This window comes from Vulpes vulpes, chromosome 13 (assembly GCF_048418805.1).
Source record: "Vulpes vulpes isolate BD-2025 chromosome 13, VulVul3, whole genome shotgun sequence".
Lineage (NCBI taxonomy): Eukaryota > Metazoa > Chordata > Mammalia > Carnivora > Canidae > Vulpes > Vulpes vulpes.
This window is the reverse complement of record NC_132792.1, coordinates 76,181,845-76,209,204: the sequence shown is the minus strand read 5'-3', so window position 1 is coordinate 76,209,204 and position 27,360 is coordinate 76,181,845. Positions and strand designations below refer to the sequence as shown.

At 32.8% G+C, this 27,360-nt stretch overlaps 1 pseudogene; it reads right to left on the bottom strand.

The window, feature by feature from the left end:
• LOC112932187 (polyadenylate-binding protein 4 pseudogene) overlaps positions 1-27,360 on the bottom strand; it is a 36,315-nt pseudogene that overhangs the window by 6,041 nt on the left and 2,914 nt on the right.

The window sequence follows — 27,360 nt, the reverse complement described above, 5'->3', positions numbered from 1 at the left end:
GAATAGTGATATTTCAGGCAGCTAAAAAAAGCTGTTATCATTCCAGATGAAAAAGAAATGAGCTATCACACCACAAAAAGGCATGGAGGGACCTTAAGTGCACATGATCAAGTGAAAGAAGCCAATCTGAAAAGACTACATATTGTGTGATTCTTACAATATAGCACTCTGGAAAAGGCAAAACTATGGAGACCAGTAAAAGAAATTAGTGGTTACAAGGAGCATGGCAGTGGAGAGAGATATATCAAGCACAGCACAGAGGATTTTAGGGAAGAGGAAACATCCTGTATGATAGTATCATGATGGACACACATCATTGCAAATTTGTCCACCTTGTAAAATGTACAATGCCAAGGACATTAGTACTTGGGTATGGATTTTGAGTGATTATGATGTGTCAGTGCAGGTTCATCCTTGGTAAAAATGTACCACTCTGGTATGTGATATTGACCATGGGGGGAGGCTATGGATGAATAGAGACAGGGGATATGTGGGAAACTTCGGTACCTGTATCCCAATTTTATTTTAAATCTGAAACTCCTAAAAACTAAAATCTTTTTTTTAAAAAAGCAGCTATGAAACCAGATTTATAGGCAAGAGAGAGCTTATAATGAACTTAAATACATGACATACAATTATAACTGTAGGAGTGGCTGGGAGCTGTGTGATAGCTGAGTACAGACAAATAGGGTCAAAGTCACCTTAAGGAAAGTTGAGATAATTTTCTTAGTATAAATTCTTCAAGATTGAATTAATGTCAAAAGTAATGATTTTTTTTTCCTCTTATAGCCAGATGCATGGGAATTAAATGTACTCACTTAAAAATGCAGATCTCTTATGTAAATATCAGTTTATTTAACACCACTTAATTTTCAATGATAAGTGATGCTTCTTTTGTTATACATAATAAAAAATAATGAATGTGGAATCCATTTAGTCTGTTCCATTTTGTTTATTTTTATATTCTTGGCATGCCACATAGATCCTCTTCATTTAACAAACTAATATTCATATGATAGTAACTATACTAGCACTTTCATAAACCAATTACATTTTCACCACATAAAGGTTAATCATTCATTCATTTTTCTTGGCAAATATATGTTTAAAACCACAACATGACAGGCATTATGGTAGATGCTTGTAATAAGCCAAAAAAGCTCTTTAAATCCTTCCCTAGTGGGGTCTAGGGTTGAGAGGAATGAAGGACATTAATAAAAGTGCCACTCACATAAACACACAGTTATATACTCTTTAAAAGTACTATTGAGCGCCTGGGTGGCTCAGTTGATTAAGAGTCTGACTCGGTATCATCTCAGGTCATGATCTCAGGGGCCTGGAATCAAGCCCTGTATCTGGTTCCAGGCTCGAGTGCAGATTCTGCTTGTTCCTTTCCCTCTGCTCCTCTCCAAGCTTACAGTCTCTATCTCAAATAAGTAAATAAATCTGAAAGAAAAGAAAGAGAAAGAAAAAGAAAGAAAGAAAAAGAAAGAAAGAAAGAAAGAAAGAAAGAAAGAAAGAAAGAAAGAAAGAAAGAAAAAGAAAGAAAGAGAAAGTACTATCAAGTAGGAATACAAAGTGCTATAATTTTATATTATAGAGACGTTGGGTGGCTCAGTGGTTGAGCATCTGCCTTCGGTTCAGGCCATGATCCTGACTGGGATCTGGGATCCAGTCTCACATTGGGCTCCCAGCACGGAGCCTGCTTCTCCCTCTGCCTATATTTCTGCCTCTCTCTCTCTCTCTCAGTCTGTGTCTCTCATGAATAAACAAATAAATCTTTAAAAAATAATTTAATTTTATAGTGAGTGGGGAAAATACCTTTGAGGAAAGTATAGGATTCTTCCATGAGGACATGATGATAAGCTGACATAGGAAGAAAGAGTAGATTTACCTGGAGAAAGAGGGAGAACAGATAACAGAAGAACATTGTGGTGGGGAGGCAAAACCTAGTAGGTGGTGGTAGGCAATTGTGATATAAAGAAGTGCGTGACATAGATAAATATGCATTTAAAAATAAAATTCCTCTAGTTATAGTGAATGAGAGTGAAAAAATAAGACCTGATATAAGGTGGTCAGTTTGGAAGATATTACAGAAGCCCAGATAAGAGATGATGGCCACCTAGGAGCAGGTATGATGGACAATGGAGAAAAAGAGATGTATTTTGAGAGAGAAGAATTTAGGATGAAAAATTAACTAGTTTTGGTTATTTAGATTAGAGGTATATATAGATAGATATAGATATAGAGGTGTATAGATAGATATAGATATATAAATTTACAAATTATAAAATATATATTTATAAAGATCAGATTATATAGATAATATACAAAGATTAAAGGATATATATACATATAAAGACATATATAGAGATCTTTTTCAAATCTTACTGATCATTTTGATGTTCTATTAATGATTTCTGTGCCTTTGTGATGCTACTTTTTATTTTATAAGCATTTTATATTTTTATGTAGTCAACCCTTGAACAACAGGGGTTTGAGGGCCACCAACCCCCCCAGCAGTCTAAATTCTATCTGTAACTTTTGACTCCCCCCAAACTTAGCTAATAATAGCCTACTATTGGCTGAAAGCCTCACTGATAACATGAACAGCCAATTAACACATATTTTGTATATTATTTACTGTATTACTACAGTAAAGTAAGCTAGATTAAAAAAAAAGTGTTATTAAGAAAATCATAAGGAAGAGAAAATACATTTACAGCATTGTACTGAATTTATTGGAAAAAGAAATCGCCCTGTAAGTAGACTCATGCAATTAAATTAGTGTTGTTCAAGAATTGATACATGATAAACATGCCATCTAAAGTACTCAATGACCTAAAGTTGCTGGGATGACATTTCTATTTTTCATTTCTGCTGACCCTCTTCCATTTTGGCTTACTTCCTTGTATGCTAGATTTTGCTCATATGCTTAAATGTGCTCGGTCTTAGTTGGTACATGCCCTGACAGCTTAAATTGGCCATGCTTTCTTGAGAGAGAATGTATATTCTTTTTTATGGGAAGTGGGGATCACTACCAAAACTAGAACTTTTGAGTACTCTCACAATTCTTAGATTTACTAATCTAAAGCCTTTTTCTCATAATGTATCCTAGGTTTATAAAAGTTCCTTTTTTCTCATCTGGCTGTTTATGCAAAACTTAATTGTTGGATCATCATGCTCCTATTGATGTTCACCTCTGGGTAATCCTTTTCAACCATTATGGTTAACTGTCACTGATATTTCTTATCAGGTAACAATGTGGAAGAAGAAGATGATAAGTATGTTTTTACCTCAATTCAAGACCTTCATTTTTTTCTATGTAAAAAGATCTTCAGTCTACCATGAGCCACTGTTCTTTTAGTGTAGGAGATTTTTTTGTACTATTAAAAGCATTTGTAAGAATTGTGTTTTTTTTATCATTTTGTTCTTACAGTATATTATTCAAATACTAAAAATAAAATTTACTAACTTCCAATATGATAATTCAGTTTTGCAATTCTTACGTTGAATCATTGGGCCATTTTATAAATCTCAAAATAAGGAATCTTAGTGATCTTATTTTTCTATAGCCTATTCACTGTATTCCTATTTTTGCTATTTTGCTTCCTAATCATGTTAGATATTTGTTGCTGCATAGAAATTATTCCCAACTAGCGTAAAATATACTGGAAGAACAGGGAAACAAAAGAATCATGGAATCTTTAAATAGGTGTGGCATACTGCAGCTATGGGCCGAATCCTGCCTGTCTCCTCATTTTATAAATAAAGATTTATGGGGTCACCTCCAAGCATATGTATTGTCTATATCTGCTTTTATACTACAAAGGCAGAGTTGAGACAAGATTACATAGACTGTATAGCTCAGAAAGCTAAAATATTTACCATTTGACCCTTTACAGCAAAAATTTGTCTATTCTTGGTTTAAAAGATGCTTCAAAAGTACAATAAACTATAACAATTGCATTATAGTTCAGTTTTGTTATTGCATTTCCCAGAGTTTTGCATTTTCAAAAATGTATAAAAGACTGGAGACACCATCTTTATAGACTATTTTTAACTTTTATTGAACAAAACTGAGATTGAATTTTTCATGCTTCACCAATAATGGCAAACAGAGGGATGCCTGGGTGGCTTAATGGTTGTATGTCTGTCTTCTGCTCAGGTCATGATCATGGGGTCCCGGAATAGAGTCCTACATCAGGCTCCCTGCAGGGTGACTGCTTCTCCTCTGCCTAGGTCTCTGCCTCTCTCTCTGTGTCCCTCGTGAATAAACAAATAGAATCTTAGAAAAAAATGTTAAAGAGAAAGAAAAGGGCAGAGAAAGACAGGTCACATTTATCAGAAAAAAAATGGAAGTTGAAAGCAAATAGCAGCACTTGAGACTACAATGAGGATGATAAATTTGATTACATAAATGAAATATCAGATATATTTTCAGACGACAGAATTCTACACGAATTTCTCAAACTCATGAATTTATAAATAGACAATGTATATTGAAGTAAGTAAGGAAATATGATGTTCATATCAATTTATTCTAAAGGAAGAACTTCATTATGAAATATTTTCTGACAAGATCCTGGCTCAGGTTTGTTAGAAATGTATGTCAGAGAAGTCTTGTATTCTTCATTATGTTTATGTGCTAAAATTTACTTGACATTCTTTGGAAATGGACAAATGATAAAGATAAGGGAATAAATAAAGGTAATTGGAAGGAAATAAATGATGTAGGTATTAAAAAGTTATGGGATAAGTCATTCTAAATGATGTTTATAATTTAAAAACTGGAAGGTAGTAATATAGCAAAAAAAAAGATGGCAAACTTTTTTTCAAGATTATTATTAGTCATCACAGGTTTCAAAAATTATTTAGATATTGTATTTTGATTGTGCAGTTTCAAGAAGAATCACTAGCAGTGATAGGCTGGAATTGACATATTTGGAATCTCGTACTAGTATTTACCAGATGAATATATTCCAGATTCATATGTGACAATTGATGAGAGTTATTTACATTCAGAAGACGTTGCCCATTTTGGTTACATACAAATTGCAAACCAGGGAAATATATTTTGAGTTTGATATAGTTAAATTTTTATTACAATTTCTAATAAGTTGCTCTTCATTATTTCTCTATTCTTACTCATATAAAATTAGTAAAATAAAGTATAAAGAATTAAAAAGGGTCCATTGGACCTAGGGAATAAATGTTGATGCTTTTATTTCCAGGTATATATTCAGTTAATTCCTGGATATTGGATATTGGATTTATTTAGTTGAGATGTTTATCTGACATAATCACTTGCTCTATGCTCTGAATGCTATTGCCAAATGAAGAGCATCCTTTTAATATGTTTATTAAAAGGCAAATTCAAGAAGAAAATTCCCAGAGCATGTCCACCTCTTGGTCAGTGATTGTGATGTGGCAGAGAAAGTATGAGTAAAGGATGGGTTACTCTTTAGTGACAGTGAGATGCCTCCATATTACCTTTGTTTCTCCACTTGCCCCCTACTGCTATGATAACCTTCCTCTTATCTTTTCTTTTTATTCCCTCATTCTATTCCTCTAAGTCATATCCAATACTGGTGAGTCATTAATAACAGTAAGAGTGGGCAATATACCCCAGGTATGATGAGACATAGAATTGGTTGTGCACCACTGTTTTTAGTTGACCACATTCTCACTGAACTCTCTGAACCTGAAGAAATGCGTGGGAGTCACAGATTTTCATAAAATATGCCTACAAAGTTCACAAGTCAGAGACTCATCCTCACAGCACTGCTCCAACTTCAGTGACCTTTCAAGAATATGTGATGACACTTAAACATCTTTACTAAAAACAAATATTTTAATACCTAGTATGATGAGATTCATGCTATTTAAATACAAGATACAAAGATTGAATTTCCCTGATTAGGGAGGACATGAGATTTAATGTCTATTTTCCACTATAAATTTGATCATAATAGTGTATTTTCTCTGGGTTTCTGAGATTTCCAATTTACTCTTCTAGTCTTGGTCCAGGATTATTTGGTAATTTTGACTCAAAAATTTAATTTTTACTTTCTGACATTTTTTAGTTCTGGGAAATAATTTATACTAGATGAATTTATTAAAAACTAAAGAATTATGATTTTATTATAAATTATGTTATTAAAAACTAATAAGGTATAGCATATATTTTATTTGATTCCTGAAGGATGGAAAGGACAGAATACAGAGTAGGATAGTCAATGTGATACAAGCTTAGAAATGATCAGAATTGTTGGAGAATGCATTCTGAGCCCATAAACGAATAAAAGTAATCTTTTCATTGACACAGTATTGTCAAATTACATACACAACACCAAATATAAAAAGAATGATTAAAAGTAACTGGAAAAAACAACAACAACGAGTACCTTAAAAGCCGCAGAATTCTCAATAGTAATAATACAAACTACAAAATATTGGAATGCTGTCTAAAATATTCAAGAAAAATAACTTTCTCTTTAGTAAGCCATAATCAGTTGATTGTTATTCAGGAATGAATAAGAAATAAATCACTAGAATGTAAATATTAGTGATAAAGAGTCTACCTCCATTTTTGGTGTTTGACTATTGACTTCTTTCCTCCCTGGCCTATATATGGACAGGCTTATAAGAAAACCATGCACATGCAACTAGTCCTTTGACACCAGTGAGAAATTCAAATCTCCTGCATGGGAAATTTTCCTTAGTCCAACCTCTAGTCACTATAGAAGTTCAAAGCACTCCTACTTTGACCAAGCCAACAAGCTTGTGCCCACAGAGTTCTTCCTGTGAGCCACTAAAGTGTAAGATCCTTACAAAAAAAAAAAAAAAATTTGAAAAGCTATACTTCAAATTTCAGGTTACCAGAGTGAAAATATTTGAAATATAATTCATAAGAAAAATAGAGATAATGATTATTTAGGGACCTCTCAAATAAAGTATGCATGTTAGACATTTAGGAGTGGTTTTAAAAGAACAGAAATTGAATTCTGAGTTTTCACACTTGTACAGGAAAATGAGAATAAAGGAATGCAAACAATCTACCAGAAGACAGAAAAGAAGAGAAAAAACAAAAAAGCAAAAGAGGAACATGTTATATAGAGAGTTCAAAATATAAAAAAGGGAAAATATCCAAGTATGACATGTAGTTAATACTGCTATGTATTAACTCAAAATCCACAAGAGAATCTGTATGTTTTTTAATCCCCCAGGGGCAATGTACACAGTATGAGATGCTTACTGACATTTTTTTTTTTTTACCAACTTGTGATGATAGGTCCAGTGCTGTAAAAGGTAAGTGAGAAATAGTTTCTGGATATGTTGTTTCATAAAAATATACATAGTCTTCCATTGGCAATTACTTCTTGTCTCCCATTTCTAACTCAGTCACCATTTTCTGGTTGCCCAATGAAATGATACCTGCAGATAAAGCAGATATTTTGCTTCTGTGAGGATGAGTCACATGAAGAAAGGTGAATGAGGAATCCCAAGGATCATTCCCTTCATGACCTACTCAGGCAACTATACCTGCCTTGGAATGTCTATCCTTGACAGTCTTATTACAGAGGAAAAGCCAATGCCCCATTTGATTAAGCCATTCTAAACAGTTTCCTGTTATATGCATTCAAATACAGGACAAAATGATAAAATAGTTCATCTCATATGGCTGAAAACATATTAAATATACTTTTAAAATATAGAGGTAATAGAATTAGATTTTTTAAAACTAGCAAATCAACAAATTAATTGAAATAAAACAAAACCAATCCATATTCTGATGAAAAGAAACACACCCAAAGATTTAAGGACCAAAAACTGCTGAAAATGAGTGTATGAAAAATTATACCATGCTAAGTGTTCTGGATATTTTTGCTTATTCCTTTGGATTTGCTCTCTATTCACCATGTGGCTCTGTGCCATAGGAAGTTGACCTTTATAGACTTCATTATCAGTTTCAACTGCTTTCTGGCTTCCTGTTGGATTTATCCCATGGGATTATACTAGGATATAGGGTATGAAGTATAGAAGGAAAGAGGTTAAAATGTCTACTATCCCAGGTACTTCAACTGCTGATTTGGTCCATTTGGCTGTGTCCCTCAATGGAATACTATAATTCTATTAGGTAGTTCCCTTATAAAGATCCCAGTAAAAAAAACAAAACAAAACAAAACAAAACAAAACAAAACAAAACAAAACAAAACAAAAAAAGATCCCAGTATGCTCTATTTCTAGTAGCCGAGTACTTCTCCAGTCTCCCCAGGTCCAGGTAGAGACTAGTCCTGAACAGTCCTAAAAAGTAAAGTATCCTATAAGAGCAGATGAATCAGACTTCTCATGATGGCATATAATGGCATCTGTTTTTAATTCTCCATCCACTTTCCTTCAATTCATGCTTATAGCTCATGGAGAATTCTACTTAATAGAGGAGGAAAACACATGAGACTGATTAAGGGATGAATTCACATCGCGCAATGACATTCACATCATGCAATGACATTGGCCACAAAAGGATGGTCACTGAATTTTATCTATACCCAGTGGTGACCCCAAACAATATGGAGAAAGAAAATCATACCAATATGGTCAGGATTTACTGACCTTGATAAGGAGAGATGGCTTGCAGTTGGTTACATATTGATATATAGGTAGTGGTTAATGGGTTGGAAAGCAACAGATTAGAAAATTGTTGACAAGAAAAATTAAGAGAAATATATGAATGGGCCACTTGGAACTAGCACAGAGTATAAAGATATTTGCATTTTATATTATTGTCTAACTTTATTTTTCTGATCTTTGACTACAAATTCTGGAAGTTCACCTTTATTTGGAACACAGCTTCCACCATTCCACCTTTCTACACTCAAACTACATGAATCAAAAGTTTTATCTGTCAAACTCATCTGATAGCTTAACTCTACTGGTCCATCTTTTCAAACGCCAATGATCTGTCAGTCACTTCAAAATATTCAGCCGTTAGCCCCCTTCCCACCATGAGATGACACTGAATGCGAAACTGAGGCTGTTCATTCATAAGCTTCCCACATGTGTATTTCCTATGTCACTGACTGTGTTAGCCTGCTGAGGCTGACATAACCAAAGTACCACAGAGTAGGAGACTTAATAAAAATTTATTTTTATTTCCTACAATTTGGGGTCTAGAAGTCTTGGTTCAAGGTGTCAGCAGGATTGGTTTCTTCTGAAGCCTTGTAGGTGTTTAATTTCTTCCTGAATCTTCACATGATCTTGCCTTTCTGGGTATGTGTCTGTGTCCTGTGGGTCTAATATCATCTTATTATAAGGAGACCATTTTCTTTATTATTATTATTATTATTATTAATTATTTAAGACCTTCATTAATGGGTGCTTTCTGTTTGTTGACTTTTTTGAAAAAATCAAGTTGTAAACTTTTATTACAAATTAAAAATGAGGTTCTTAAAAATCTCAACTTGACCAGATATGAAACAACTTAAAAACTTTTAAAGGTGTATTGAGAAAAACCAGGCTTAAAAAAAAAAAAAAAAAAACACACACACACACATTTATCATTACCAAAAAGAGACGTCTTTAGGTAAAAATAATAAAAACCCCATGCTGCACAGATAATGCAGATAGCTCTATTTATCTGATCAATGGGGAAAAAGCAAGCACTTAAGGTCTTCAGCTCCAATCTTTTGTTCATTTCTTATTGCTGGAATTTCATTTCTTCATGTTGGATGACTAAACCAGATGATGGTAGAAATGGTAACACCAGCCATTTTCAATTAGGTCCTATTCTAATGACCTCATTTCAACTTCATATTTCTTTAAAGACCCTCTCTCCATATAGAGTCACATGCAAGGTGTTAAGGGTTAGGACTTCAGTGGATGCCCCATGACTTTATATGGATTTGAGATGGACACATTTCAACCGATAATATTGACTACACAGAAAGAAAAGATTAACAGAAAATGTAAACTGGAAGGAAATACAACTGTAAAACTTTTTTTAAGGCACACTGATTTCATATTGGTAAATGTAGTAACTTTGCAAAATGATGATTCAATATATATTGAATTAAGCTCTGTGATATTCTCCTAAATTCTAAGCCATTATATAATTCGTTGTGAGAAACAAGAAGTCATGTTACAAACTGCAAAAAAGTAGTGCATATTGATGATTATTTAGTTTGTTGCCTCTGGAATTGATAGAATATTGATAAGATTTTAAAAGCCAAACACTGTAAAGTCAGAAAAATACAGTTCTATTGTTATAAGACAAAATACTGAAGTCATAGCCAATCAGCTATTACTGGAGCCATAAGGTCATTCAAATAACCTTAATATCAGGTATTATGTTTACACAATTAATGTTAATAGAATTCTTGGATTATTTCTAAATATAAGATTCTGACAATGGTTGATATAAAAATCTTCAAGGGATCCTGGGTGGCGCAGCGGTTTGGCGCCTGCCTTTGGCCCAGGGCGCGATCCTGGAGACCCGGGATCGAATCCCACGTCGGGCTCCCGGTGCATGGAGCCTGCTTCTCCCTCTACTTGTGTCTCTGCTTCTCTCTATCTCTCGCTGACTATCATAAACAAATAAAAATAAATAAATAAAAATCTAAAAATCTTCAAGATGTTGACCTACACTATACCAACGTTGTTTCAGTGAAAGTCTGGAATTGCCAGGGTTCCAAAATCAGTTGTGTTTTCAATTTGCTTAGAGAATTTATTAGTATTTATTACTCACTCGTTCAAAATGTTTCTTCCTTTCCCCATTTTTTTCGTATTTTATGCACATACCTTTTACCTATTTCCTACTTTATGTGGAATAAAAAGGGCTTTATCTCATAACAAAGACTCAAAGAGTGGTAGAAAAGATGAAAGTATGTAAAGAGTAGGAGAGTTACAGCCTAAGTAATAGTTCCTGAATGCCTTGTACATACCTTATAGTCTTACTGAGATCCTAAGCACAACTAATTTAAAACATTCAAAAGGTGAATGTTGAAATTACACTTAGAGGCAAACTGCACATACAGATATACACATATACACATACAGACAAATGTAGAAATTTAAGTTTAAAGAAATGTACTCTGTGCGATGATTCCATTTTATTTTTTTGAGATAATTATAGATTCATCTACAGTGGAAAAAATAATATAGGTCTCATATATTCTTCACCAAGTTCTCCAAAAGGGTAACATACTACTGCATATTTATAATAACATAAATACCACAACCAGGAAATCAGCATTGTTGCAATTTACCGAATATTTACCAAAATATTCAAATTTTGTCATTTTTTACCTGCACTTATTTTAGTGTGCGCATGTGTGTATGTGTGACTAGTCCCAGTAAATACTGTATGTGTAGATCTGTGCACCCACCACCACACACATACTGAAGAGCGAACACACCTAACAGTTTCATAACGAGGGTTCCTTGTGCTACGCATTGATAGAGCCACCTCCACCCCTCTCCTTCCTGCAGGCAATCACTAACCCGTTTCCATATTTATATTTTGCTCTTGCAAGAATGTGATGTAAATGGAATTAAATATCATTGAACCTTTTGAGATTGGCCTTTTTCATTAGCAATAGCCCCTTGAGATTCTGCCGGTTGTTACATGTATCAGTATTTTGTTTTCTCATTGCTGCATAGTATCCCATGGTATTGATGTTCCATATTTATTTGACCATTTATTTGTTAATAGACATTTGGCTTGTTTCCTGTTTTTGACTATCTTAACTAAAGCTGTTATGAACATTTAGGTATATGTTTTTATTTCTCCTGGATAAATACCCAAAATTTCAATATATAAGTACATCACAGTAAATCATTCTTTCTTTTGGTAACAGATATTTGTGTTGCTCACAGTTTGTTGCTATTGCAAATGTTTTTTTTATTCCCCTTTGAACATTTTTTTATGCTTCTAACTTTGTTTTTTTTCCAAGTTTTTATTTAAATTCCAGATGTTTGCCATACAGTGCAATATGAGTTTCTGGTATAGAATTTGGTGATTCATCACTTAATATGCAACATCTGGTGCTCATCACAACTGCCCTCCTTAATACCCATCACTCATTTAGTCTATCCCCTGCCCACCTCCCCTCCAGGAAACATCAGTTTATTCTCTATTCTTGAGTCTGTTCCCGTATGTTCATTTGTTTTGTTTTCTTAAATTCTACATATGAGTGAAATCATATGGTGTTTGTCTTTCTTTGACTTATTTCACTTAGCATAATACCATCTAGTTCCATTCATACCATTGCAAATGGCAAGATTTCATTCTTTTGATGGTTGAGTAATATTCCATTGTGTGTGTGCGTGCGCATGTGCATGTGTGTGTGTGTGCGTTTGCGTGTACCACTTCTTCTTTATCCATTCATTAGTTAATGGACATTTGGGCCTTTTCTGTAATTTGTCTATTGTTGATAATACTGCTATAAACATCAGGCTGCATGTAATCCTTCAAATCAGTGTTTTTGTATCCTTTGGGTAAATACTTAGTAATTCAATTGCTGGGTCATAGGGTAGCTCTATTTTTAACTTTTTGAGGAACTGTTTTCCAGAGTGGCTGTACCAGTTTCCATTTGCACCAACAGTGTGAGAGGGTTCCCCTTTCTCCATATCCTCCTTTGAATACTTTTTAACTAATTTTTCTAGTGAACTATCTCATGAACATTTATGTATCATCAGTAATTGGGAAATAGTGATAAAAATCCCTCTGTATTATCATAGATTTGTCAATAGCTCTTTCTAGGTCTGGTAGAGTGCAAATTACATATTTTAAAATTTCGGTATTCATTGGATATAAGTTGCAAATTATGTCGTTTTCATTAATTGATTCTTTGGTTCTTATGTAGCTGCCACCTTTATCTTTAGTAAAGCTATTTTTTCTTTAAAGTTTATTTTCTTTTTATTTTTTCTTTTTATTTTTTTAAAGTTCATTTTCTTTTTAAATTAATATGGTTATACAACTTTATTTAGCTTCTATTAGCCTGGTTTATTATAGTCTGCATTTTATTTTCTGCTTTACAAGTGGGTTATGCTATTTTTTAAAAAAGCTAATTTGCCAATATATAATTTTTCAATGAATAGCTAATCCCTAACATTACTTATGATTGGTAATATATTTGGCTTTATCTCTACCTTATTTAGGGAACTTCTGTCTAGGTTTCTCTCTAATTTTTCCCTCTCTCTCCTTTTTAGCATTTCTTTTGATTTCTCAGTGTGAAATTTCCATGACTCAAAGGTTTTTGCCTCTGTGATTCTGATGTCTAGCATTTTTCTGACTTTAATGATATCTTATTATTGTTATTTTAAATTTTGTTTTGCTTTACTTAATTTGAGCTCCTATTTTGGGGGAATATTTGGAACCCTTGAGTCCTGAGCTGCAGTTCATTTCCTTAGGAAAAAATTAGCATTTCTTTCTGCCAGGTACCTACTGGCACTATAGACCTGAACCTACTTTAAATAAATTCTGCTGAGGTTTCCAGAAACACAGATAGTTTAAATTCAGCCTCCAAACTCCTGTAAAGCCTGGATTTTGATTATAAATTCCCAAGGGCATATTTTCTAGTTCTTCTATCAGCACCAAGTGAAAGCCATGAACATTTCTTTGCAATCCCTTAATAGCAGGACAAAACTTTTTAAATTTATGAATTTAATCAACAAGTATTTATTGAGCACTTGTTCTCAGTCTCTTAGAACCTATTGAGTACTGTTGTAAGTACCTTGATGCATTAGTAGACAACATGGAGAAATTTCCCTGCCCCTGTGGAATTTTTATCCTATGTGACATATATAAAGTAATAGGTAAATAAATAAATTATATAGTATGTAGAAGATGATAAGTGCGACTGAAGAAAGGATAAAGTAGGGCACATTAAGGGGGGGGAGGAAGCAGTATTTGTCTTATCTTCATTTTTTCACATATTTCTTCTACTAATGTTAATACTAAACAGGCTTTTCTTTTGAATTGCAAGATATGGTTTTATAAATACATGTATTGTCTACCGACACTCATTTTGTGCATGTGTCATGTCTCTTAATCCTCAAAGCTATTAAGAGTACTGGCTATTTGTAGTAAAGCAACTTTCTCATGTCTAAAAAAGCCAGTAAACAATAAAACGAACGCAAAAATGGACATAATGATTCTAGTGTACTTTAAGTTGCACACAGTGGAACCTCAAATAATTCTTAATTAAGCAGACAATATAATTCTTTGGTCCCTATAATCTAGAAATATGGCCTCTTCAGAGAATCCAGACATTTGAAGGATATCAGCTAACTCTCTTAATCTGTATTCCCCCTTACCTTAAACCCTTGGTCCAATTTTTACCTTTTTTTCTTTGTTAGTCTCACTTTCCCTGTTACGTAAATGCTTCCTCGAAGGAGGGGCTGGGAAGTCTAGAAGTAGGAAATGGCTCCAGACTTACCCAGGATTATGTCATTATTGATGGGTGATCCCTTAGCAAAAATAGTTTTATTCTCTCTGTATGAATCACAAGCACATCCATGATAAATAACTAAACAGCTAATGAGATGTGATCATTGGAAGCCCTGTCAGAACCAGAGAAGGTAAGAAGGAATTTTCCCAAAGGAAATTTGGAATGTGCTGCCACATACAGCAGTGTGGTACCAAGTTACACAATTATCTTGGTGATAAGTGCAATCTTGAAAGGTCTCTAAACAATAAGAGTACAAATACAAAACAAAACACAGAACAGAAACTATGTCTGAGAAAATATGAGCATCCGCTTAAAGGAAAAATAGTAAATGGTTTTGCTTTAGATAATTTCATTTCCGGGATCCCTGGGTGGCGCAGCGGTTTGGCGCCTGCCTTTGGCCCAGGGCGCGATCCTGGAGACCCGGGATCGAATCCCACGTCGGGCTCCCGGTGCATGGAGCCTGCTTCTCCCTCTGCCTGTGTCTCTGCCCCTCTCTCTCTCTCTCTCTGTGTGACTATCATAAATAAATAAAAATTTAAAAAAAAAAAAAAAGATAATTTCATTTCCCTCGTTAATATTATTTTAAGACCTAAAATGAATTAGTTAAGATACTCCATGGACTCACAAATATAATAATTGCCATTTTTGAATAGAGGAAATCTAGAATAGAATGTTGTTATTCAAAGTACGGTTCTTGGATTAACAGCATCATCATCACTTGGGACTCATTAGAAACATGGAATCTCAGGCTCTAGCTCAGAAATAGTCAGTGATTCATATGCACGTCAGTTTTGAGAAAAGGTTAAGGATACAGTCTCCAGGAGTAGCTGATAAGGTTCTTACTCAGACTTAAACACTTACAAGCTCATAAGTGATGTTGGGCAAATTTCTTAAATTTGCTTTGAGTTTTATTATCTTTTAAGTAGGGTGGGGCTGATACAGAAAACACTTCAATATTTTAAGACATATGTATAATACACTGATCATAATGCATAACACATTTTAAAATTCAATTAAAATGACATTTATTTTTATTAATCTTAAAAATTTAGGTCAATCTATTCATCACCTCTCCTAGTGGAACATTTATGGGAAAACCATGGTAGAAAAAAGATGTGAGGGACGCCCCGGTGGCTCAGGGATTGCGCATCTGCCTCCAGCCCAGGTCGTGATCCCGGGGTCCTGGGATGGAGTCCCGCATTGGGCTCCCTGCATGGAGCCTACTTCTCCCTCTGCCTATGTCTCTACCCCTCTATCTCTATGTCTCTCATGAATAAATAAATAAAATCTTAAAAAAAAAAAAAAAAGAAAAGAAAAAAATGTGAGGAGGTACACTGCTTAGTATTCCAAGGATAGTTAACATTAACATTTCCTTTGATTATATTAGTTTTTGACTTTTAATGACTAGCTCAGGTGCTAATTATCACAAATTTGTTTATAGAAAAACCCAACAAATATATAAAATTGCATAACTTAATATTAATGAAATGCTATTTTCTATAAATATTTAAAAATGATAATGAGGCCATTTATAAATTAAGAATGTAAATGTTATATTTTCCTCAGTATTATAAAAACTATGAATAACTATGAAGCATGAAATATATTTTCATGCTTAATATATTTCTAAAAATGTGACATGATAATGTTGTTTTGATTAAGAAATAATTAATTAAGCTAACGTTTCTTTAACTGTGCTCCAAGGAACAGGAATAGCACTCAAATATACCAGAATTTACCATGAATAATAACAAAGAGGAGGATACATGTTAGAGAAAGGTTTCCGAGGTCAAATATATTTTTAAACTGCCACAAAATAATCTCCCACTTAAAGTTCATTATGAAAATTAATATGTTCAAAGCTTTAAAAAGAGAGTTGGGAAAAAGCTATAATGTTCTGCATGCCATGTGTCATGGAAGCTAGAAAAAGACTAGTCTCTGCTTTCATGAGGCTTACACAGAGTGGGGAGCTTAAATATTCATAAAATTTACATTTACTGCAATTATTGACATGGTTGAGATTTCATTTATAATATTGCTATTTCTCTTCTATTTTTCCTTTTTCCATCTTTTTATACTTTTTATCCCTTTTTCATTTTTATTATTGCATGTTTATTATGATGCCAATTAGTGGCTTATTTAACCTTGTGATTATTTTAATTTTAGAAATTGCTTTTGGGTTGATAGTATACATCTTTAATTTATCATAATCAAACCTTAAAATATACTGTACCAAATCATATATACTGCAAGAACCTTACAAGAATATATTTCCATTTCTTTCCTCCTGGGCTTTATGCTGCTATTGTCATATATTTTGCTTCACATTTGTTATAAATCTCAAAATACGTTGTCATCAATTTTGATATCAATAGTTATTTTTCTTTTGAAGAATTTAACATATTAAGACCCAAAATGTCCTATACAAAATGTCCATATTTACCCACATGGTCATCATCTGGTGCTCTTCAATCTTTTGTGGAGATCCAAATTTCTATTTAGTATCATTTCCCTTCTATGTGAAGGACTTCCTTTAATTTATCTTGTTGGAAATCTATGGTAATAATTTTTTTAGCTTTTATATATTTTATTAAGTCTTTAGTTCACCTTTATCTTCAAAGAATTTTCATTAGTTTTAAATGTTTACATTAAAAGATGTATTACTTTCTCTAAGTATGTTGTTCCAACTATCTTATCACTTGCATTATTTCTTATATATGCTATTATACTTATCTTTGTTTCTGTTATGTATAATATTACCTTTCTGTGGCTAATGTTAAGCAATTTGTGGTGTGCCTTGGAATATAATTTTCTTTAAATGTTGTGTGCTTGGGATTCTTGATCTTGGACAATTTTGGTCAATTTTGAAAAATTTCATTATTTCCTTGATTTTTGTTAGTCCTCTAAACGTTCAAGAATACCCATTCCATGTAAATTTAGTTATTTATATCTGTCTCTTGTCTCATTTTTTAGTATCTTAACCTCATTGTTTTTTTATTCTGAAAATATATTTTTTTCTTCTGCAGTGTCTTTCTTTTTTTGAAATACGTTTGACATAAACCATTGTGTAAATGTGAGGTGTTGAAATGTTATTTTGAAAAATTTATATAATGTAATATAAATTGCCCTATAGCAATGATTAAGAACTCTATCCTGTTACAAAATTATCACTTCTCTTTAGAGGTAGGGATGATGAAGTACTGGTTTCTTAGCAAGAATTGTTGATTAGAATACAATATTATTATTTATATTCACTAAACTGTGCATTAGATGTCTAGGACTTATTTACTACTCAATGCATTATAGGTACCATTAACATGTTTTATTTTTCCTTCACACACCCCCTGGTGACTCCATCAACTCTCTGTATTTATTTATTTGGCTTTTTCAGATTCTACATAAAATTGAGATCATACAGTATTTGTCTTCCTCTGTCTGACTTATCATGCTTAGCATAATGTGCTCAGGTTCCATCAATGTTGTTGCAAGTAGCAGGATGTCCTACCTTTCCATGGCTGAATAATATTTCATGTATATATATATATATACTTGTATATACACATATATATATATCTTTATCCATTCATCCATTTATTGATAGTATAATATTTCCATTTTATATATATATATATATAGGTGTTCCCATATCTTGGCTATTGTGAATAATGCTTCTGTAAACATAGAAGTGCATATATCTCTTTGAAATCCTATTTTCATTCCCTTTGGATATATATCCAAAAATAGAATTGCTAGATTACATAGTAGATCTGTTTTTAAGTTTTTGAGAAAACATCATACTGTTTTCCACTGTTATTTCACCAACTTAAATTCCAATCAACAGTTCACAAGGGTTCCCTTTTCTATGCATCCTTGCCAACCCTTGTTATTTCTTGTAAGTCATTTTAACAGGTATGAGGTGATATTGTGATGTTGATTTGCATTTCCCTCATAATTACTGACAGTGAACATCTTTTCATGTACTTATTGGCCCTTTGGATGTCTTTTTTGGAAAGATGTTTATTTAGTTACTCGGTTCCTTTAAAAATTAGATTTTTTGTTGTTATTGAGTTATCTGAGTTCTCTCTATATTTTGATTATCAACCCTTTATTCAATATATGATTTGCAAAAATTTTCTCCCATTCACTAGGTTGCCTTTTCATTTGTTAATTATTCTTTTGCTGTAAAGAAACTTTTGATACAGTACCTTTTGTTGATTTTTGCTTTTGTTGCTTGTGTTTTTATATATAATTTTTGATATTTGCCCCAACTGACACAGGTATTGAATCTGACTTCCTTCCCACTACATTCTTTTTGGAGCCAGTGATTACCCAATGTCTTCTATTTGGTACAAAACCTACACAGTTTTGGATTTCATCTTTGCTTATCTTTGTGTCGCAGGAAAACAATCTTAAGAAAACTGAGGTTTATCACAGCTTTTTTTTTTTTACAATCAATGCTAATATTTCAAATTCTTCTGTGGGAAAATCTTCATCTCTACATCATTTTCTCAATATCCATTCAAAGCACTTATCTCTTTAGGATTTAACATTTTCCTACCTGTCCACAGATTGATCAGATACCATAAAAAATAAAGAGATTAGTAGTTGTCAGAAAAGATGAAATCTAAATCAGACCTTTTAGGAGGGAATGTTACACTAAGCAAATAACTTTTAAACGAAAATTTAAAATACAGGCAGTAATAAAGAAAAAATAACCATATTTACTTGGTCAATAATGAATTAAATACATAAATCAAGTAAAGAAAAGGAACACTAGGGTAGTCATAGGTTTTATGGATGGCAAAAGGATTGCAAAAGTGAAGGTGAGTAGAGATAAGAAGAAAATTTTCATCATAAGTGGAGAAAGATGGACAGATTAGTTATCATATTACTTTAGTATCAAAAATATTTTTCTGACGATTTAGACACTGGATACTGTTATTTTCCTTCCCTCTACATATAGATGTGCTGTATTCCTTGGACTCTGAATTGCTACTCTTTTTGTTTTTTCTACTTTAGTAACCCCAAAACTACACCTATGCACATATTTCTTATATCTCTATATTCAGATTTAACTTCTCTCTTATTTGCATTCTAATTATACTTTCTATAGTATCCAATAGCACTTTAATTTCAAAATGTAAAATAGGAAAATAGTTTTATGTCCTGAAAGTAGTTTTATGTCTTCTATTTCAATTTTTCTTTTCTGATAATAGTGAAGAAAAGGTAATAAAGGATTCAGAGCACACCACCTAGACTGGTGAAATAGCATAGGGAATTTATTTTTATATTAGTAAAGCCTACCTTTTTTTTTAAGTCCAATTGTATATTCAATTTAAGTTCTTGTTTATGCATCTGATTTTAAGTGCTTCAAAAGCAGCTTCAAGTATTACATCTCATTAGACAATTTTAATTACAATTTTCAAAATATTCTTTTTTAATTTAAATTTTTATTTAATTTAAATTATTTAATTTAAAATATTCTTATAGAAAAGTAATTTCAAAAGACACAACAACATTGATGTAACAAAACTGATTTCAACCTCCAGCTTAAATCATCGTGTCACTCAGGAGTGTTACCAACTGTCAGTATCTCAGTTATGCCCCATCGACCTAACATGCTTAAAACACCCAAAAACAAGTTAGGCACTAAATACATTTCTTCTTTAAGGATCTGTATTTTGATACTGTCTTACCAATATCCCTAGTGCTATTAACAAGTATAAACACTGCTCAGAATACTCTATGGATTTTTTTTACATTTTCTAATTTGAATTTAAAAAATTAATATGAACAATTCAGTGGCATCAGTACATTCAGAATGTTGTGCAATCACTGTCCCTGTCTAGTTTGAAAATAATTCTGTCAATCCAAAGTAAAACCTTTATCCATTAGCAATTTTTTCTCAATTCTTACCACTCTTTCCAACATCTGCCCTTGACAACATAGATCCAACCATCAGCATTCTGTCTTCTATTTAATTTGGTTATTTGATATAAATAGAATTAATGAAATATGTGAAATTTTACATCCACGTATATTCATATTGTGGCATGTTTCACATGGCTAATAATATTTCATTATTTATATTTCAATATTTAATAATATTTCATTGTATTCCTATACTATATTTTGTTTATGCATCCATCAGTTGATAGACATTTGGGCTGTTTCTGCCTTTTGACAATTATGAATCATCCTCCTATGAATGCATGCATATGTACTGGCTTGAATATCTCTTTCCAACTGTGTGGTTATATATTTAAGAGTGGAATTATGGAAGCATATGATATGTCTATACTTTTTAAGGAATCACCATTTCCACATAGGCTAAAACATTGTAAATAACCCTACCCCAACTATTTGTGAGAATTCCAATTTCCTTTTAACACACCAAAACTTTTTTCCTGTTCTTGTTTTAAATTATCACTTATTATACTCATCCTAATGGGTGTAGAAATGGTATCTCGTTGTTTTGAGTCACATTTTTCTAAGGACTAATGATGTTGAGCATTGAGCATCTTTTTGTGTGCATGTTGGCCATTTGCATATATTCTTTGGAGTAATGTCTATTCAAGTCATTTGTACATTTTTCCTAATTAGACATTTTGTCTTTTCTTTTTATTAGTTATAAGAATTCTTTATAATCTTGATTCTAGTCCTTATCAGACATATGTACTGCAAATATTTTCTTTCATTTGTAGATTGTCCTTTTACCTCTTCCTAATGTCCTCTGATACACAAAGTATCAGTATATAAGTTTATAACTGATCAGTATCAGTTTAGAACTGATTAAGTCAGATTTATCTATGTTTTTCTTTTGTGCTGATATTTTTAAAGTCATATCTAAGAATCCTTTGACAAATTGAAGGTTATGAAGATTTACCCTTGTGTTTTCTTCAAAGAGTTTTATATTATTAACTCTTATATTTAGGTGGTTGATCCACTTTTGTTTTTGTATATGGCATGATGTAAGTGTCCAACTTCATTTCTTTACAAACATACATTTAATTTCTTTATCCATTCAGTAGTGTTGGAGAATCTGGATGGCTCAGTTGGTTAAGCATCTGACTCTTGATTTTGGCTCAGGTCATGATCTCAGGGTCCTGGGATTGAGCCTCACATCAGGCTCTCTGTATTCACCAGGGAGTCACTTTAAGGATTGTCTCCCTCTACTTCTCCCTCTATCCTCCCCCCCGCCCCACTTGCATACAAACATACACACACACACTCTCTCAAATAAATAAATAAATAATGGAAAACAGTATGCAGGTTCTTCTAAAAGTTAAAAATAGAGCTACGCTGTGACCCAGCAATTGCACTACTAGGTGTTTATCCAAAGGATACAAATAGAGATTTGGAGGGGCACATGCCCCACAATGTTTATAGCAGCAATATCCACAATAGCCAAAATACGGAAAGAGCCCAGATGTCCATCAACAGATGAATGGATAAAGAAGGTATAATATATATATAATGGAATGTTACTCAACCATCAAAAAAGAATGAATTCTTGCCATTCGTAATGATGTGGATGGAACTCGAGGGTATTATGCTAAGCCAAGAAATTAGAGAAAGAAATACAATATGATTCACTCATGTATAGAATTTAAGAAACAAAACAGATGAATATAGAGAAGGGAAAGAAAAATAAAATAATATGAAAACAGAGAGGGAGGAAAACCATAAAAGACTCTTAACTATGCAAGACAAATTGAGAGTTGCTAGAGGGGATCTATGAGGGAGGATGGGGTAATTGGGTGATGAGTATTAAAGAGGGCACATAAAGTAGTGAGCACTGGGTGTTGTATGCAGCTGATGAATTATTAGATTATATCTCTGAAACCAATAGTACAGTATATGTTAATTGAATTGAACCTAAAACAAAAATTTAAAAATTAAAAAAAACTTAAAAATTAAATTAAATTTAAAAATTAAAAGTAAATCTAAAACAAACAAACAAAAATGTTAGCACCCTTCTCAAAAAATCAATTGACCGTAGATGTATGGATTTATTTCTGGATACTCAGTTCTATTCCATTGGTATATATGTGTATAATTATGCCAATATCACAATTTTTTGGTTCTTGTGATTTTATACTAAGTTATATACTTTATACTAAGAAATCAAGAAGTATGGATCTTCTTTCCTGCTTTGTTGAATATTAGTTGACCAGACAGTTTTTAGTCCATTTTGGGTTTTTTATTCTGTTCCACTAATCTATGTGTCTGTTTATGTGGCAGTGCCATACTGACTTGATGACTATAGGTTTTGTAATATAGTTTGAAGTATGGAATTGTTCAGTCTTCAGCTTTGCTTTCCTTTTTGAAGATTTCTTTGGCTATTCAAGGTCTTTTGTGGTTCAATACAAATTTAAAAATTGTTTTTTCTAGCTCTGTGAAAAATGCTGGTGGTATTTTATTAGGGATTGCATTAAATGTGTAGATTGCTTTAGGTAGTATAGACATTTTAACAATATTCATTCTTGCAAACCATGACCATGTAATATTTTTCCATTTCTTTGTGTCTTCTTTAATTTCTTCCATAAGTTTTCTAGAGTTTTCAGGGTACAGATCTTTTAAATCTTTGGTTAAGTTTATTCCTAGGTATCTTATGGTTTGGTGCAATTGTAAATGGGTTCAAGTCCTTGATATCTCTTTCTGCTGCTATTGATGTATAGAAATGCAACAGACTTCTGCATGTTGATTATGTATCCTGCAACTTTACTGAATCTATGCATGAGTTCTAGTAATACTGGGGAGAGGACTTTTGGGTTTTCTACATAGAGCCTGTGAATAGTAAAAGTTTGACTCCTCCTTGCCAATTTGGATGCCTTTTATTTCTTTTTTGTTGTCTGATCGCTAGACTAGGACTTCCAGTATTATGTAAAAGAGTAATGGTGAGAGTGGACATCCCTGTCTTCTTCCTAACCTTACAGAAAAAGCTCTCGGTTTTTCCCCACTGAGGATGATATTAACGTTGGATATTCTGCATATGGCTTCTATGATGTTGTAATTTGTTCCCTCTATCTTTTCTTTATTGATAGTTTTTATCAAGAAAGAAGCTGTATTTTGTCAAATGCTTTTTATGCATCTATGGAGAAGTTCATGTGTTTCTTATCCTTTCTTTTATTAATGGAGTGTATCATGTTGATTGATTTGCAAATATTGAACCAAACTTGCAGTCCAAGAATAAATCCCAATTGATTGTGGTGAATAATGCTTCATATGTACTGTTGAATTTGATTTGCTAAGAATGTCTTGATAATTTTTACATCCATGTTCATCGGGGATATTGGCTGGTAATTCTCCTTTTTAGTGGAGGCCTTTGGGTTTGGATTCAAGATAATGCTAGCTGCATAGAATGAGTCTGGAAGCTTTCTTTCTTTCTCTTATTCTATTTGATTTTTTGGAATTGTTTGAGAAGAATAGGTATTAAGTGTTCTCTAAATGTACAGTAGAATTCTCCTGGGAAGCCATCTGACCCTGGACATTTTTTGTTGGGAGATTTTTGATTACTGATGTAATTTCTTTGCTACTTAGGAGTCTGTTCAAATTTTTTATTTCTTCCTGTTTCAGTTTTGGTAGCTTGTATGTTTCTAGGCATTTGTCCATTTCTTCCAGATTGCCTAGTTTGTTGGCATATAATTTTTCATAAAATTCATTTATTGTTTTTATTTCTGTGGTGTTGGTTGTGATCCCTTATCTTTCATTTGTGGTTTTATTTATTTGTGTCTTTTCTCATTTCTTTTTGATAAGTCTTTTTTTTCTTTTTGATAAGTCTGGTAAGGGATTATTAATTTTATTAATCCTTTCAAAGAACCAACTCTTTCAATTATCTGTTGTACTGCTTTTTTATTGTTTGTGTCTATACCATTTACTTCCACTCTAATCTTTATTATTTCCCTCTCTTCTCCTGGTTTTAGGATTTATTTGCTGTTCCTTTTTTTCTATCTCCTTTAGGTGTAAGGTTAGGTTGTAAATTTTAACTTTTCTTGCTTCTTGAGGTAGGCCTATGTTGCTATATACTCTCCTCTTACAACTGCTTTTGCTATATCCCAAAGGTTTTGGACTATTGTGTTTTTACTTTCTTTTGCTTCCAGGTATTTTCTTAATTTCTTCTTTAATTCCTAGTTAACCTATTCATTTTCAGTAGGATGTTTTTTAACCTCCATGTATTTATGGCTTTTTAAATTTTTTCTTGTAGCTGACTTCAAATTTCATGGCATTGTGGTCTGGAAATATGCATGGCATGATCTCAATCATTTTGTACTTGTGGAGGCCTGATTTGTGATCCAGGATGTGATCTATTCTGGAGAATATTCCATATGCACTTGAAAAGAATGTGTATTCTGCTGCTTTAGGATGAAATGTTCTGAATATATCTGTGAAGTCCACCTGCTTCAGTCTGTCATTCGAAGCCCTTTATCTTCTGATTAGATGAGCTGTCCATAGTGGAGTATTATTATTATATTGTTATCAATGAATTTCTTTAGGTTATTATTAATTGATTTATATATTTCTGTGTTCCCAAGTTGAGGGCATTGATATTTACAATTATTAGATCTTCTTATTGGATAGACACTTTTATTATGGTATAGTTACCTTCTTCATCTCTTGTTATAGTCTTTGTTTTAAAAATCTAGTCTCTCTTATATAAATATTGCTACTCTGGCTTACTTTGACATTCATTTGCATAATAAATAGTTATCTATCTCCTCACTTTTAATCTGCAGGTGTCTAGGTCTAAAATGAGCCTCTTGTAGGCAGCATATTGTTGAGTCTTGTTTTTATCCATTCTGATATCCCATGTCTTTTGATTGGAGCAATTAGTCTATTTACATTCAGAGTGATTATTGATAAATATGAATTTAGTGCCATTTTATTACCTGTAAAACTCAATGTTTTTGGAGATTTTCTCTGTTCCTTTCTAGTCTTTTTGCTTTTTAGTCTTTCTTTCCCACCCAAAGAATCCCTTTAATATATCTTGCAGTTCAGGGTTAGGGATCACAAGTTCCTTTAGTTTTTGTTTGTTTGGGAAATTCCCAGCCTATTCCTATCTGTAAATCTGAACTGAATCCTGGATTCTTCGAAAGTTTAATTCATTTATGTGTAATGTAATTACTGATAAAGAAGGACTTACATTTAGCATTTTGCTACTCATTGTCTGAATTTCTTATAACTCCCTCCCACCCCTTTCTACATTGTATTGTCTTTGCTCCACTGTCAAAGATCATTTCTTTGCAAAAGATATTTTTGTGAGTCTTTTCTGGGCTCTCCATTCTGTGCTCTTAATTTATGTGTATGTTTTGCACCAATAAGAAGTTATTTTTAGTAACTGAATAGTAATATTGAACTCAGGAAATGTGAGTCTTCCAAGCTTTTCTTTTTCAGAATTGTTCTTGGCTATTCTAGGGCCTTTGCTTTACTTATAATAGTGTAAAATTTTAGAAACAGTTTGTCAACATCTACACAATAACTTGCTGGAATTTTTACAGTGATTTTTTAAAAAATCATTATGTCTAATCAGTAAGCATTGGCATCTTTAAAATATTAAAACTGCAAATCCATGAATATAAATATTCTTCATTTATTTTGGACACTTCTCAGCCATGATTTCAAATATTTCTTCTGCTCTGCTCTGATTTTTGTTTCAATAAGCAATTCCAGGGCAGCCTCGGTGGCCCAGTGGCTTAGCGCCGTCTTCAGCCCAGGGTGTGATCCTGGAGACCCAGGATAGAGTCCCACGTTGGGCTCCCTGCATGGAGCCTGCTTCTCCCTCTGCCTGTGTCTCTGCCTCTCTCTCTCTCTCTCTCTCTCTCTCTGCCTCTCATGAATAAATAAAATAAAATATTTAAAAAGAAAAAAATAAGAAATTCCATAAACCTGAATGTTACACATTTTGATAGTATTTCATAGTACCCAGATATTCCTTTTTATTTTATACTCTTTTTGCCCCTTTCATTCAGTTTCAGAAGTTTCTAATAATATATCCTCAAGAACTCTAGTTCTTTCTGTCGGCTATAAATGAGCCCATTGAAGATATTCTTTATTAAGCATAGTGTGCTTTTAATTTTCTAACATTTCCAATTTACTCTTCCTTATCATTTCCATCTCTCATCTTACATTATCCATCCATTCTTTTATGTTGTTCACATTTTCCATTAACACTTTTAATAACTTTTTATTGTAAATTGGACATCTTGTATCAGGTAATAAGATTAAGGAAAAACAGAACTCAAGTGTCAGTATTTACATTAATATGGCTACAAGTTGGACTATATTTACTTTTGTTTTAGGTATTGGTGGTACTACAATTTTCAAATTTCTTTAATGTTGTTTTTGTCTTTCTTCTGGGCGGTAGTCATGTATTAGCCAGGGTTCTCCAGAGAAAGAGAACCAATAATATGTCTGTCTGTCCATGTATCATGTATCATCTATCTATCTATTATCTATCTATCTATCTATCTATCTATCTATCTATCTATCTATCATCTATCTATCTATCTATCTATCTATCTATCATCTATCATCTATCATATATCTGTCATTTATCTATCATCTATCTATCTATCTATCTATCTATCTATCTATCTATCTATCACAATTATGGAGGCTGGCAAGTGCAAAATTAGCAGAAAGGGCCAGCAAGTTAAAGACTCAGGGACAGCCAATGAAGTCAGAAGGCAGTTTGCTAGCAGAACCTCTTCAGGGGAAGTCATTATTTTGTTTTATTTGACTTCAGCTGATTGAATGGCCCCCACCCACATTGTAGATGCAATCTGCTTACATTTAAATGTGAATTTCATCCAAAATCATTCCCACAGAAGCATCCAGAATAATATTTGACAAAATATCTGGGCACTATGGCCTAACCAAGTTGACTCACAAAAGTAAACATCATACA